The following is a 15,881-nucleotide window of genomic DNA, read 5'->3' on the forward strand; positions in this document are numbered from 1 at the left end:
GGTTTTCCCTGAGAAGGTTGTTTTAGAGCTCTGCTGAAGAGAGGATTGTGCTCCTCAGCTTCCCTCCTCACTGGCATCCTAGACTGCTCATGTGTTATGTATTAGGCATTCTTATAGTCATGGTGTGTTGTTGGGCTCTCTTCATATTTTAATCACCCCATGATTTGCATAGCTACAAAGTGATGGCTGCACAAAAGCCGCCTTAGCCTTTGCAGGTGCTTTTATGGCTGGCAGCCTAATGGAACACAGGGAACAGACTTGGAAAGTCTCTATTCCAGTCTAATAAAAGGACTCTGTCTGTGCTCATTACCTCCATTTTATCTCCCCTTCTTAAGAATTTAGCTAAATAATATTCTGAGAATGCACATTTCCTAGGAAAGAAAAAGTGTGGTTTAATTTTTGGTTTGTGTAAAGAGTGCAAGTGTTCTGTTTTTCTTTGCATGGCAGTATTTTTATATCTCAAAAAATGATTACTCACAAAATTAGTCCTCCAAGCTTTAGCCAGAGGACCGGAGAATATGACAACGACCTTCAAACTTTCATTTTCTTTCAACCACTACATAGAAGGAGCTTTGCCTTTTGGAAGGCAGAAACAGAGCTTTGGAGACATGCGTTGGAGGTGTCACCTCCTTTCAGCTGCCCATCTGCCTGTGTCTCATAATGCCTCAATTCAGAAGGCTGCCACAAAGGGACCAAGCAAAGTCAGGAAATGGAAACCTTGTGCTAACCTTTTTCACAAGAAAAAAAGTAGGAGAAGAGCATCTCTTTTTAATTCTGAGATGCTGTCATTTATGGTTGCTTTCCAAAAGTCTTGCATTGTAAAGCGGCCTGGGAAAACAATGCACCTTCTCTTGGAGATCATGCTTTTATTTGCCCAATTCCACCAGTTTTCCCTGACTTCAGCCTCGACCTGAAGTTCCTGCAGATGGGGGTCTCAGCATGTTTCTGAGCACTTTCAGGATGTGGCATGCTTCTCCTGCTCAGCAGTTCAGCCCCCTGATGCTTTGGAGCTAGGAAAAGGAGAAAGGGGCCAGCAAACCCCTGTGTGTCACAAGCGTGACAAAAAGCTAGGAATCCAATCAGGAAATTCAGATGTAAGAAACTTCTGAAACACCTCTGGGATGGGGATTGTGAGAAATGGGACAGCAGGAGGAAAAATCCCTCACTAGCTGTACATCAGAGCTCAATGATGCTATGTGCCACAGGCTCGAGGTGGCTGCTTCCCTTTGCATTTTCTCCATGCAGTGACTTTGGACATCAGCTAAATCCATAAAGTAAGGTGGCATTTTCTTGGGAGCCAGCAGAGAGGCCTGATGTGAGCATTTGCACCTGCCTTTTGTAAGGCACAGCACTGTTTTCCATGGTGTCTTGTGGGGTCCTCTAGGTAAATATGCCAGTGCTGAAACCAGATGTTGCTTCAGTCTCTTATTGAACAATACGAGCTACATGAGAGAAACTGGGGGTTACATAATGAGACATAGAATCTTACATGTAGAGGACACTTCTGTTTTATAGAAAATAATGGTCAGAGTTTATTTTTGTTTCTATTGCTCTTTAGTTCATCTACTTCCAAGTCTCTTCTAAGAGAGCTCCTCTCCTGCAAGCACTGCGGGGTAGGTCCCAGGCTGCTGTGAGTGAGGCAGCATGAAACAAGCCTGACTTGCTCAGACACAGAAACAATTGTTCAGAAAGTCATGTAGAGCGACTGGAACCAGACCTGCTTAGTTGGTACATTAATGAATGTAAAAAATGTGTGTCTTTCTCCTCCCTGTCTTAGAAAACTTGGAATTGTTTCCTGTTGGTCCTAATACAACACACTGCTGCACCTGTGCTCTCTGCTTCCCCTGTAAGATGAAGCAGGCATTTTGTCAGTGGTCTTCCCTGGCATGTAGGGAAGGGTAAAGCTTCAGGAAGTCTTTCCAGAGTCTTGCTGTTCCAGGGGAATGAATTAAAGATTTAGTTAATTTCTTAGTGAGGATTATTCCAATAGCTATGTATTATGATTTCCATTTTACAAGAGACTTCTCCACCTAAATAATAAATTTCAGCATATCCTGTTACTCAATATGATGCAATGTATTCTTACACTCTGTTAGTATGGTGTATCACAAAGTCCTGGGAAATTGTGTAATCCAACAGAAGAAAATCAACTTTAGGCTTTTAGAAAGTCTTAAAAGAGGGTGGGTATTCATTTAAGTGAGGTCAAACAGTGTATCCTGGTTGTCCCCAGGTGGGACAACTCTGCCAGTAGCACATTGCCTTCTGGAAGGCATTTCTCTGTGATTGCTTCCACTTGCATAAATGTCTGTCCTGCTTTATTTAAAAAATAATTACAAATTGACTAACTCGGGGGTTTTAGGCATTGCTGAATCAATGAGGTATTTAGCTGGATGTATCCCCTTTCTGCTGCAAGCTCCTAGGGTACAGGAAATGGGCAAGATCTACATAAGTGGGTTCACACTAAGGGTTTACACCAGCATAGCTACTTTAGAACCCTCTGAGCTGTTAAAATTGTTGCATCAGCCCCACTGTCATCCACAGGTTGGGTGTCTTGTTTACTCGAAGCTGCCTTTTCTTAACCAGCAAGAATAGAATTCTTGTTCCACTTGAGAAGAGCCTCAGCATTATCTGTTTTAGGAATGTGAGCATGTCTCACACAAAATTAACTCCTATCACTACCAGAGCAAGAAGGGAAGCAGTTTTGTTACCCTGAAAATTTATAAAATATTCTAGAAGTCTACATTTCACCTCTTGACAACAAAAGTAACAGAAAACAACAACAAAAAGACATTCACATTGATATAAAGACTGAATCAAACATCCCACTGCCTAAGCTGACACATGATCCACCATCTGCTGTCTATATAGGGAAGAGGAATTTTATTTTAATCTCTCCTTTCACTAGCTGTTTTTCTTGTGGATGATTCCACTGAAGCAGAGGGAAGGCATGAATGGACTCCAGGCTCCTCCAGGTAGGATAGACTATGAGCAATGAAAGCTCCAGCTCCTGTTCTAGACTGTGCTTCCCCCCATAGAGCTCCCAGCAAGCACCCCAGAAGGCTGGTTTATACAAGTTTGGTCTCTTCTTTCCCTCTTTGGTTAGAAATTTCACCTGAAACCTCCATCTCCAGAGGAACTCTTCACCAGATGTGAACTTTTCCATTGAAACCCAGCTTTGTCTTCCGAAACACCTCCCCCATTCCAGTAAAACTGTTTTTCTACAAAAAAGAGTCACAAACACAAGTCCTAACCAAATGTGCAGCTGGGACCTTTTTAGTGACAGGTGCTCCTTTCCTTCTGGTGTTCCTATTTTCATTTTCCCTTTGCCCTCACCATTTATATTTTTATTTTTATTTCCTTTTTGGTGTTAAATAAGTCTGAACAAATGGAGAGTAGCATCAAATAGCATCTTGGTTTGAAAAGTTATTACTTTAAAGAAAAAAAAAAGTTTGTTTATTTTTGCTTTGATTGGAACAACAGAAGCTGTTATCTCTAAGATAGTCCCAGCTCTGGTCAGTTTTCACTTAATTCTTAAGACTAAAAATAAATAAACATTACCTTTTATTTCAAGAAAAAAATAATTAAAAATAATTAAAGAAGTTGCACCAAGAATTATGGAACTTTTCAATTCCTCAATCTTGTTCAGTGATGTTTTTCCATTACTTTCAAGAAGTACTAAACTCCATTTATAGTAAGGGAGAAATTATTTGGGGAACTGAAAAGGTGTTGGATCTGATACATATTTTCAACATATTTCTTCTTAGCCTTGGCACCCTGAGCAATGCTGAGGGATCCCTGTGCAGAGCTGTGCCTCCCAGTGTCACCTTGTCCCCAGCCTCAAATCCCTAGTTTCTTACTGAATAACACAGTGAACTTTGTGTGTTACTGAACTGTGGCTGCTGACAAAAGTTTTCGTACAAAACCTAGATTAAAGAGCAGATGAAAGAAGTGTTTTCTATGCCATCTGGCAGACAGAATCTACCTTGCTGCAGTATGGCATGAAAACAAAATCAGAACAAGGTCTTCTTGAGCTGAAGAAAAAAACAAATCTGCTTATAAAGCAGCTTAATTTGCCTCCCATACAAGTATGCAATGAGTGTAACTGGATTGAAATTCAGAGCCTTCCCCTGTGGCTCCAAAGCAGTGCAAAGTCAGTGTCCCCAGTGCCTGCAAACTTTGCAGAAAGAGAAGCAGCTCTGCTCTGATACATCGAGGGAGTAGAAGCCTTGTGCAAGGAAAGGGATGGGTCATGAATCACCCAGTCCTGTGAGGAAAAAAAATATGTTGAAATGAAAATCACAGGGAGAATCTGAGATTCACCCTGGAGAATCTGTTGTGGGAGGAGAGGCTGAGAGCTGGGATTGCTCAGCCAGCAAGAGGAGATGGCTCAAGGTGCATAAAACCTGGTAGGAAGGAGTAAGGGAGGCAGAACCAGGACTTCTCAGTGATACTCAGTGACAGGGCAAGAGGCAATGTGCACAAATTGAAATACAAGCCCTGTTTAAGCATAAGAAGGTGGGAGTTTTTTGCTGTAAGGGTGTTGAGACACTGGAGCAAGGTGCCCAGGGAGGTTGTACAGTCTGTTGTTGCAGATCCTCAAGTCATGGTGCTGACAAGCTGCTATAGCTGCTCCTGTGCTGAGCAGGGTGTGGGCTGGACAGTTCCTAGAGGCCCCTTCCAACTTCAGCTACTCTGTGACCCTGCCATCAGAAAATGCACTTCAATGTGCACTTTGGCAAACCAGAGGGGACACTCTTTGATCTTTGGGTGAAGTGCTGTTACAGATCCACAGGGTCTGTTTCAAGCCCTGTGCAACAAATACTCATTTAACTCCAGGTGGTTTCATCAGACACGTCTGTGTATGTGCGGGTGAAGAGACAGTCGGTGACTCACATATTCCATATTTAAAATGCCTACTTATGGCACAGTTAAGATTGGCATAAATAAGAATCCTTCATTTCTCTAAGCTCAAGCAAAAGCAAGCAACTTATGCAGAGCAGGATGGATTAAAAAAACCCCATGAGACATAACTGTGTAAAAATATTAATAAAATTGTCCCAGTGACTTCATCAATCAAACAGCTGAAGCAGTCAGAACCCCAAGTTAAGGCACTTAGTTGCAACATGGCCATAAGAATATAGATTTTTTTAAATGTAATTACTTAACTGTTTAATTATATTCAATCACTGTCCTAAAATTAGCTTTCCATAAACCCATTAATCTACCTGGTCTGGAAAGCCTTCTGTGGCCTCAGGACCAGCCCACTGTGTTTAAAACTCTCCGAGATATTCTTCCTCCCCATAGGAAGATGCTCAGTCTGATGTGTTGCATGCAGATAACCAAAAGTTGCAAACATAAAACTCCAGCCCTTGCATTTGAGCTTATCTCTGAGCAAATGAGCCACCCTGAATATTCTGCATTGGTTCCTCACACACCCTCCTGGGTGCTGTTTCAGGAATACAGGAGATGGAAGGTAGCCATAGAGGTGTTTGCCTTGCTATGCTACCTGTGCTGCGAGTGCTAGTTCATTTGAGCTTCATTTTAACTGCTGTGCTCTGCTCAGAGTGATTTGTGAAGCACCCGGGTTTCCACAGCCAGCACAACTAACCAGCTTTCCTGCTTGTGATTCCCTGTGGATTCAATGACTGCTGTGAGATTGCCCCCCTACCCCTCATAGTTGCTTCTCACTGCCCCAGTGGGTTAAGTGTCCTTCCCAGATTGGCTGGGGACACGTAGGAAGAAATGGCATGTAAAAAAATAACAGAGCAGCTCTTCCCTGAAGATGAAGTCGACCTCACAACAAACACAGACATCAGCTGGGCAATCCAAGTTGGTTCCCCCTTTATTCCCCATTTCCACACAGCTTCCCTGGTGATGACTTGCTGTGGGGTAAGCAGGGCCACAGCTGTACATCTGCTTCTGGTGACACTTTCTGGAGCCAACACCAGAACCTGCCTCTCAGGGCACACTCTCAGGCCAGTGTGTCCTGAGATTATTTATTTTCATTTGCCTTGTGTCAGTAGATACAGATGCAACTGCTACAGTCCTATTACAATGAAACTCAGTGGGGAACCACTTGCAAAGCTGAGGTGCCAGCACACAAGGTTTGGCATTGTGTCCTTCCCTGCCCGAGCCCAGGGCTGCCTTGGGGTGGCAGGAGCCCTCACCAGCCCCACAGCCTCCCTCCCCACAAATCTGCTCCATGTCACTTCCTCCTCACAGGGCTGCTTCAGAACAACTGGCCCTGCAAAACTTAACCTCTGCAGGAAAACAGGGTAGCTCCTCCTGTAAGAAAAAACTTCCCTTTTTGAGTTAAACTGTTGATACTGTATTTCTTCAGTATATTGCGTAGTAAGTCTAGAAAATAGTTTTACTGTGACTTTTATAATCATCTCTGCACTCTTGCACAACAGTGAACAGCCTCATTAGAAGTTAAATTATTTATGAAACAAATTCCAAGATTTTTTGGTATTGTCTAATACAACATTGTGCAAAAATGCTACAGTAACACTTGAGAGGTTCACCTATGAAGTCAAGTTTGCTTTGAACCTGATGTAGAATACAGCCTGAAGTCAAATCAGGAAAGGTTAAGAAAGCATCTTGGTTTGTAACAGGGTCTTTATCTTCAGCCCTTCCATGGCTCCCACTGCTGTGGGGTCTGCCCATAACTGCAGGCACTGCATGGGGGGGAAATGTGGTAACAAGCAGTCTGCAGCAGGGCAGGGGGGCAAGTCTTGCTGTCTCATGTTCAAGGCCTGCATCATCTCTGTTGGCCCCCATCTCCAGCTCTCTTGCTTTTAAATCTGAGCTGTGAAAATCCACAAGACCTGAGCTCATCCCACAGCTGAGAATGAACAGGCAATTCACACTTGAAGCACTGACTTCCCACGGGAGTGGTGGAGGCAGGAGGCACCGTCCCTGGAGGCATTCAAAGAAAGGCTGGATGTGGCACTTAGTGCCATAGTCTGGCCGCTGTGATGGTGTTAGGTCATAGGCTGGACTTGATGATCTTAAAGGTCTTTTTCAGTCTTGGTGATTCTGTGATATATTTAATTTTTTTTTAATCCCAAGCACCTTAGGAGCCCAGGACACATTTTTGGAATTTCCATGGCCACTTGAGTTTGATTCAAAGCTGCCTGAGGAAATAGATTTGCTCCCACTCAGTTGTGGCCACTTTGGAGCCTGCCCCAAAACCAAATGCCTCCTTTGAATGTCTTCCTCATTCCCCCTTCCTGGGGAAGCACCTACCTACCTACCTCTTGGCCAGAAATAGTTGCATTTCACAAGGTTGCAACTGGAGTGTTGAGCAGCATGTTAGAGAAAATCAAAACAGAAGGAAAAGGCAATGATAAGAATTTCAGAGGAAGAGCAAATTATGAGTACAAGAACCTAGAATGAGACTAAGAAAGAGACTCAGTATTTGTGACAGAAGGGGAAAGATGTTCTCGATTAAGGGGTTTTATAACAAAATAAATAATGTTGCTCAGATCTCTGTCTGTTAACATAACCCTCTTAACAGAAAACTCAGATGGTATCATAGACATACTCCCCATTGACTCAGGAATTTACCTACCTGTCTAATAGGATGCTGGAGAAGACACGTACCATCTGTTACATTTGTACAGCAACCCAGCAGAATATTAATCCATTAGCAACTGCCCTTCTGGCTACCAAAACCCCTTTGTATTTTTATCTCACTAATATTTTCCAAAAACTATTATCAGAGGAGAGAAAACTGCTCCTAAGAAGCACGTTTCAGTGGAGGCCTGGAGCAACTTTGCCTTAAACCATTATGCAGTGTATGGAGGGCTTAAAAATAAAATTTGTAATTAAAAATATACCAGTTTTAGTCCAGGCCATGGTACAAAAAAAAGAAATTTTAAAATAGGACAAGTGTCAAGCTTGTAGTATAATACTATCACTGCTACATTTAATAAGGGAAAAGAGAGATTAAAACATAACTGTTATGAGGAACAATCTGCATCTTCCTGAAAGGCAGCACATCCTGTTCTTATGGAGTTGGAATAACTTTGGGGTGCAATTAATGGTGCTCTTTTCCTGCTAGTTGAGAAATCTGCTGCTTTTAGGCTTTCTTTATGTATTTTCCACTGTCACTGGTACTAAAGAAACTTCTGCCTATCCAGAAGTTTATGGATGGTAAGAGCAGAGAGTTGTTGCTCAGGCTATACCTTGCCAGGGCGTGTTACAGGGACAGGATGCAGCAGTGTCCTTAGGCAGGTCTCAGGAATCAGGGATCTGTACTGAGTGGGCTGTTGTGGTGGAAATATAATTTTTGGGTTTTAAGCACAAAGACAGTTTCCATCAATGGTGCAAAATGAATAAAGGATATAATTGCTCACTGAAGCAAACAGTGCAGATACATTTCCCTCTCACTAATGGGCAGATCAGAACCTTGTGAATGCAAAAATAATTGCTGATCTTGTGATTTTGGGGGGAAGTTGTACTCTTTTGCAGCATTTTGCAATATCCTGTAAGTTTTCATATTCAAAGACAGGATTGCGAAGTTAAAATCCTGCAACTGGGTAGGTTTCTGCTGTGTTAATCAAGCCCAGCAATACAGTGTTTCCAGCCAAACAGTATTAAAAATAAAGATTATTTCATTTAAGGAAGGTATTAGCTTCAAAGCTAAGCACAGTAGAAAAGTTTAGGTACAAAGAGCCATAAAGAACTGGCCTGGCCAGATTCTCGACGATAGTTCATCACCCTAACCCTGCTCCAGTCTGCAGAGGACATCTGATTTATTCTCACTAAAGACCAAGACCCTGGAAAGTAAATATGCCAAACTCAGCAGTTCTAAAAGTCAGCTTGCATGTTTTGGAAAGAAGTTCAGAAATACAAAAGCTGAAGCTTCCAGGGTAGCACTGGCTTGCAGATGTGTCCTACCCTGTGAGTTGGACTGTGCACTTAGTAGCTGTATAAAAGAGGAGCCACAGAGAATCCACTGTAGGTGTGGTTGGGGACAGTTAGGGTTAACATCAACATTAACTTTCAGATTTCCTCATTATGATTCTTTTTTAACCGTTCAAATCTGGTACTGGAGTGGGGGCAGGGAGGGCTTCCTGGGAGGAAGGTGGTGCACTGAAATGTGTTCTTGCTCTGCTTTTCTGTTTCATACCAAGAGAGGGTTTACTCTGAAGGGTGGGTGGGTCTGTTCTACTTGGCCTGATAGGAAAATGACACACAGAATTCATAAGCCTTTGTGTCTTTTTTTAAGTCAATCTGAGATGCTGGGCAAATTATTGCCCAAACAAAAGGCAACCACATAACATCCTGTTTACCCAACTTTGCAACGCTAGGGTTTGGGTTTTTTTTTCCCTAAAACTCTCTACTCTAGAAGCAATTGAAAGAGATCCTCAGATGACCCTTGACAGAACAACAATTAGGGTCTTTTTACCTTGTAACAGCAGAGAAAGACGTTAGAAACAACACACCAAAAGATTCTTCAACCAAAAGTCAAATAACAAGAATGGAGCAAATCTACTTGCTTTAGTAGCCACTGGTTTTAAGCAGTTTTGAGTGTTGGGGCTTAGTTCTCATGAGTCACTGCTAGTCTTGCTCCCTGTGCTGCTTTGTGACTCCTGATGCTTGATGCATGCCCTCCTGCACCTCAAGACAGGCACAGAAGGTGAGCAATAGCATTTCACAGGCAGCTGACTTTGCTCTACAGGCAAAGATGAGAGAATTCAGCCTGTAATTAGTAACAGTTCACCTGCTCAGGGAAGCCACTCCTAGCACTGAAGAGACTCATTGCAACCAACTGGTTTTAGGACTATGAGACAAACTATGAGACAGACAGTGGTTTCTGGACCAGGCACAGGAACTGGGAATGCCAGTTGTTTCATGTGGATTGGATAGAATTCTTTACCATGTATTCTGCCTATGATCAAACACGCTACAGATCAGCAGGTTTTTGCTCCAAGACAAATTTGCTTTTTTACTAAACTAAATTTACAACACAGTACAGGATTAAATTAAACTATATATAAAACTAACCTGTTTTTAAAAAGATTTTAAAATACAGAGATAATGTCTAAAAGAAACACATAAGAAATGCTCACTTACCCAAAATGCATCTTTAAACTGCATCTGTGTCATTCTTACTGCTCTGTAGAGGGGGAGGAATCCTTCAGCAAGTTTGTTCTTGGGGGGGAGCTGCAGCAGCCACAGCACTGAGCCTTTTTGCTACAGCCCAGCCGAGGCAGAAAGTGAGGCACATCCACAGACCTGTCTCTTCTGAAGTCAAGCTGGTGAAAAATAGTATCAGGCAGTTTCAGGCAGCTCAGCCTAATGACCTGTGGCTGTGAAAGGATGGAAGGGAAAAAAGCTCTTGCTCACACACAGAGACATGCACGCACTCAGCACCCTAACCCCAAACCTGTTCTGGTAAACAGTTAATATTGAAATGAGGAAGCAAGATGTCAAATGATGTCAGGCTGCTCCTTGCCATGGGTGCATGCAAGAGGCTGGCAAATAAAAATTAAAAACAAAAAAAGAGGAAAGAAAAAAACCATGAAATTCAGTGTTATGATTTGATCAGCTACAGAAGAGGAGAGAGCAATTAACTGCAAAGGAAACCAGCACAATATAGAGAGATAAGCTGTTGGAGGAAATGAGAGTCAAACTATCGTGTAAGGCTGTGGTCTCCCAAAGAAAAAGCAAAAAAAGAAATGAATGCACCACGTTTCTCCATTACCTCTGGGATTGGCAGGAGCCCGTGTGTTTGCACATGGGAAGAGTAGCTCAAAGTTGTACTTTGGAACTGAAAGGGCTTTTCAAGACTCTGGTTAATTTAAGAACACTGTGAAGTGCAGGTGTTTGCACACTTTTCGATACCTACATGTCTATATAGAGAAAATGTCTAATTTGCATGCTCTCATGTAAATGTTTAGATAAATAAGCAAGATATGTGACATTTAGAAGTAAAATCCAGACTCTCAAAAAAACTTTGTGATACGAGAGCCAAGAGTTTATTAGCACCAGGAGCTGAAGTGAAGCTTCCCAGACATGTGAATGGGCAGGACACCCAGCACCACACCCAGGTCGTTGCCATCCATGTTTCAGAGAGGTGGTTAAAAGGGCTGCAGTCTTAAAATGCAACTGCAAATAATTGATCATAAATAAAGCAGTATGTCTAACTCTTCCATGAAGCCATTCTATCACCTGTCTTACAGGTGAGGGTACCTCTGTTTATGTCCTTAGGGTAGTTTAAGGATTCTTAAACATGTTTGGGTTTTTTTTTTTGTAATGCTGACATTTTCAGAAGGCAAGAAAAGCAAAAAAAAAAAAAAAAAGTGCTCTTGTGGCTGCCTGTGCCAAGCTCTGTCCTTCCACAATGGGAACACAGCAGGACTGACTTAGCTACAACTAATTAACATTGCTCCTGCTCCTTGGCTGTTGCTTTTTTCTTACTGTCCCTGCAGCACCAGCCCCACAGGCTATTTAGTGGTGAGGAAGTCTGGCAGCTCTGCTGAGCTCTATCGAGGCACAGAGATCTGCTCAGAGAGATCTGCAGCAGTTGGTGGCCAGAGCTATCAGTAGTCACCCCACAAGCCATTTGTACCTGGTGTTTTAGACAACTAGCAAGTTTCCTTCCTGGTGGTCTGAGAAGACAGGGAATGTGCAGAGACTCTGAAAGAGAAAATAAAGTGCAAGCAAAGGAGGGAGAAAGACAGTTTGTAGGGCTAGAGGTGTGAAACTGCTTTGATTGTCATGGGCAGCAGGAAAAGAGCATCATGACATGAGAGGGGGAGAAGGAGAAAGGTGAGGATTGACTCCAGGGCATGCTGAGGAGGAATGAGCAAAGCTTTCTGCCACGAGGGAAGAGCCTGTATCTGTCCCACCCAACAGTGCTGGGGATGGCTCTGTGTGTACACATCTGTATCTGCAGCAGCCTGTGAGCCTTGGGTGTCCTTCCCTGCTGCACTAGCCCTGACTTGCTGCAAGAAAACTAGTCTAGGATTATTTTCCTATTTTCCTATAGGCCAAAGCACCAAAGAATGCCTAAATAACTTGCAGTGGGCATCTAAATATATACTGAGTTCATCTGGTACATCTGTGGGTCTGTAAGATGCAATTGTAAGCTCGTGTAATTTAGCAGAGCTTGAAATAGTACCCAGAAATAGCTGTTCCAAATAAACTGTTTTACTTAAAAGACACAGTGGCCTCTAACTGCTCCAGAAACTCATCTTTGTCCCTTGCCCAAGCAAATCTATCAGGATAGTCTTGTGAGTCTTTTGTAAAACTCCCATGATCAACAATAAATGTGGAGAAGAAATCTTCTAAAGGCATCCCCTAAATAGGAACATGTCAACACGGCATCCAGTTATCAGTAAAAGTTTTGTCTCATGACTGGGTTAATACTTTGATGTGAGTGGCCTGAGTTGTATGAAGGCCAGAAAGGCTGAGCCCAGGGGAGCAAAATCCATGAACCTTGCTATGCTGCTAACAACTGTGATGTCAACTACTGAAACCATCTTGAACTTCAAGGAAATTTCCCCTACAAATGGTTACATAGATAACTTTGTGCCAAACAGGAGCATTCTCAGTGGCCAAGGGGTTTAGATTGTTGTCACTGTAGTGGCATGAGCAAGTGATCAGCCACTTGTTTGTTTGGCTATTGACAAGCTGGATGCTTTGGAAACTTGTAGGGCCTTGCAACCCCCCCTTCCTCACCCTTTTAACATGTCTTTTCATTTGATCTTTGCATACAGCTTCATTCAGAAATGCAGAAGTGTCAGTGACAAGCCTTAAGCAGAACACTTCCCTGACAGCCCCTGCAGCTCCCCTCCCAGCCCTGCTCCCTAAGGTGTAAATTCAGGCCTTCTGATTGATACAGCCAAGAATCAGTCTCCAGGCCAGAGTATTGGGGTTTGCTTTCCAGTAATTGCATGTTTGCTAACAGAATGTATCATTTGAATCTGTTCTGTAGTAGGAAGTGATTAAAAGTCTGATTAAAAGCTCATATTAAAACACCTCACATTTAGACACTCATCAGAATGGAATTTTCATTACATTTGTCTTAACTACATACTACTTTGAGCAAAGCTTTTTAATAGGGATTCGGGTGGCAGGTTTGGACCTGACAGGAGGTAAAATATGCAAATCACATCTACAAACAGGGTTGTGCTCATCCAGGGCTTCAAGCAAGACATTCTTCACAGTTAATGTTTCTGACTTTGTGTTAGTCTGATGGAGTAGACAGGAAACCTTTTAGTCTACATAGAAAAAGGATGAAGGAGTCTATGAAAAGTATTAAGGCAGTATATAAAGAGATCCTTAATATTCAGATAATTCAGATATTAAGCTGGTTGTATTTTTCCAGTCTCCTCAGGTATATTGCCTGCTGGAATCAAATGGAGAATAAAAGACACTTCTACAGGCCTTCAAAGCCTCTATAACAATTACATCTGAGACGGAGCTTCACAATGACTGCTGTAATACAGTCATGTTCAAAATTAAACCAGTTCAGCCTCTGGTGTCTCAGAGAGTCCTAAAATCTAGAGATACCAACAGCACTGAAACTGCTTCCAGGGGAAACCCACGGCTAAAACAAACAAGCATTTTAGCTGGTGAGCTGTTCCTTCCGTGTCAATTTCCATACAAATAGGCATCTGAATTTCAATCTGACAAGTGCTAGGGCCTTTCAAACCATCCACCATCCGTGCCAGTGTAAAAATTTTTAAATCCCCCTTGTCTTCTGTGAGGACCCAATCTCAGTTCCCATGGAAACAAACCTGGCAGACCCCAAGCATCCGGCTTGATTGGTACAAACTCCTCTGCAGCCACCTCTGGCTGCTGACTGAAAGCTGATTCCTTGTGCTCCAGACCCCATGGCATCAGCTCTGCTCGGCTCTGAAGCACAGGCCCATTGATTCTTTTAGGAGGAACTTTTTGAACATCCTTCCAAAAGCAGTTTCATAATGCAAGGCATTCCTACTGGCATTTTGCTTCAGTAAAATTGACAACTAACACAATGATTAATGTTCTTAACCAATATCTAGCACTTCTAGCATCTCTAGCCCCATCCCAGGAGGTGTTGAAGGGCAGGTTGGATGGGGCTCTGAGCAACCTGGTCTAGTGGGAGGTATCCCTGCCCATGCAGGGGTGAGTCTAGGTGATTTTAAGGTCCCTTCCAACCCAAACCAATCTGTGATTCTATGATTTCACAGTGGTCTCCAACAGAGGCCTTCACTGAAAGATGGACCCAGTCCCTGTTGTTTAACCCAAGAGAAAGGTAGTCATAGTCTTTGCCATAACTATGAAGCACATTAATAGATTTCCTCTAAAATTAGCATCTCTGTGTCCTAAAATTATTGATCATATCACAGAAGTATGGGGTCTTTTTGTGCTTGGTACATGTTTAAACATGGTTAACTACCATCCGTCGGCCTGAAAGGGCTTCAAAGGCAAAAAAGGAGAATAGAAACTGTGGGAAAGTGCTATGTCACAGGAGGCTTGGTTAACACCAACAGTATCTTGTACTCTTTGGTGAGAAGTAAAACCAGTTAGTGAAAGAGAAAAGATTGGTGTTTCTACCTCCCTTTCTTGTAGTAACTTCAGGTACCTGCAGAAAGATGCTTTTTAGAAAGCTGATTCCTTGTGCTCCAGACCCCATGGCATCAGCTCTGCTCGGCTCTGAAGCACAGGCCCATTGATTCTTTTAGGAGGAACTTTTTGAACATCCTTCCAAAAGCAGTTTCATAATGCAAGGCATTCCTACTGGCATTTTGCTTCAGTAAAATTGACAACTAACACAATGATTAATGTTCTTAACCAATATCTAGCACTTCTAGCATCTCTAGCCCCATCCCAGGAGGTGTTGAAGGGCAGGTTGGATGGGGCTCTGAGCAACCTGGTCTAGTGGGAGGTATCCCTGCCCATGCAGGGGTGAGTCTAGGTGATTTTAAGGTCCCTTCCAACCCAAACCAATCTGTGATTCTATGATTTCACAGTGGTCTCCAACAGAGGCCTTCACTGAAAGATGGACCCAGTCCCTGTTGTTTAACCCAAGAGAAAGGTAGTCATAGTCTTTGCCATAACTATGAAGCACATTAATAGATTTCCTCTAAAATTAGCATCTCTGTGTCCTAAAATTATTGATCATATCACAGAAGTATGGGGTCTTTTTGTGCTTGGTACATGTTTAAACATGGTTAACTACCATCCGTCGGCCTGAAAGGGCTTCAAAGGCAAAAAAGGAGAATAGAAACTGTGGGAAAGTGCTATGTCACAGGAGGCTTGGTTAACACCAACAGTATCTTGTACTCTTTGGTGAGAAGTAAAACCAGTTAGTGAAAGAGAAAAGATTGGTGTTTCTACCTCCCTTTCTTGTAGTAACTTCAGGTACCTGCAGAAAGATGCTTTTTATTTCTCAAGATATCTTTTGTATGTTTTACCAACACACTTGCTCTCTCCACCCCATTAAGTCAAAGGAAATCACTGTACATTTCAAGTATTGCATATTCATTACCCGAGTAGGCAATGCTTGCAGTGCTGAAGAGGTTTTCACTTCTCATAAAGGACTCTTTGAATACTGCAATTTTGGAAAGAAAGCAGCCTTCAAGTTCACAGAAACATTAGACAGAAGCTTTGGATATGCTTTGCAAAAAAATCATCTCACCTGATTGCCGCTACAGGGGGTATGCACACAGGCAGCAGCTGTGCACTGGCATTTGCAAAGAATCTGCTATGTTTTATGAAAAATCCTGGCATTTCTAGTCCATCTCACACCACTGGACCTTTGTCTAAAATATGCCATCTACAGCAGGTCTGTCTCTGTAGGAAATGTCCCCTCTTTAGTAATGCAGTGAGTTGTTTAGCATCATGGGAAGAGGTAGATTATTTTGGCATGTTTTAGCAAT

Source organism: Chaetura pelagica, unplaced genomic scaffold (assembly GCF_000747805.2).
Source record: "Chaetura pelagica isolate M959 unplaced genomic scaffold, ChaPel_1.0 scaffold222, whole genome shotgun sequence".
Taxonomy (NCBI): Eukaryota; Metazoa; Chordata; class Aves; order Apodiformes; family Apodidae; genus Chaetura; species Chaetura pelagica.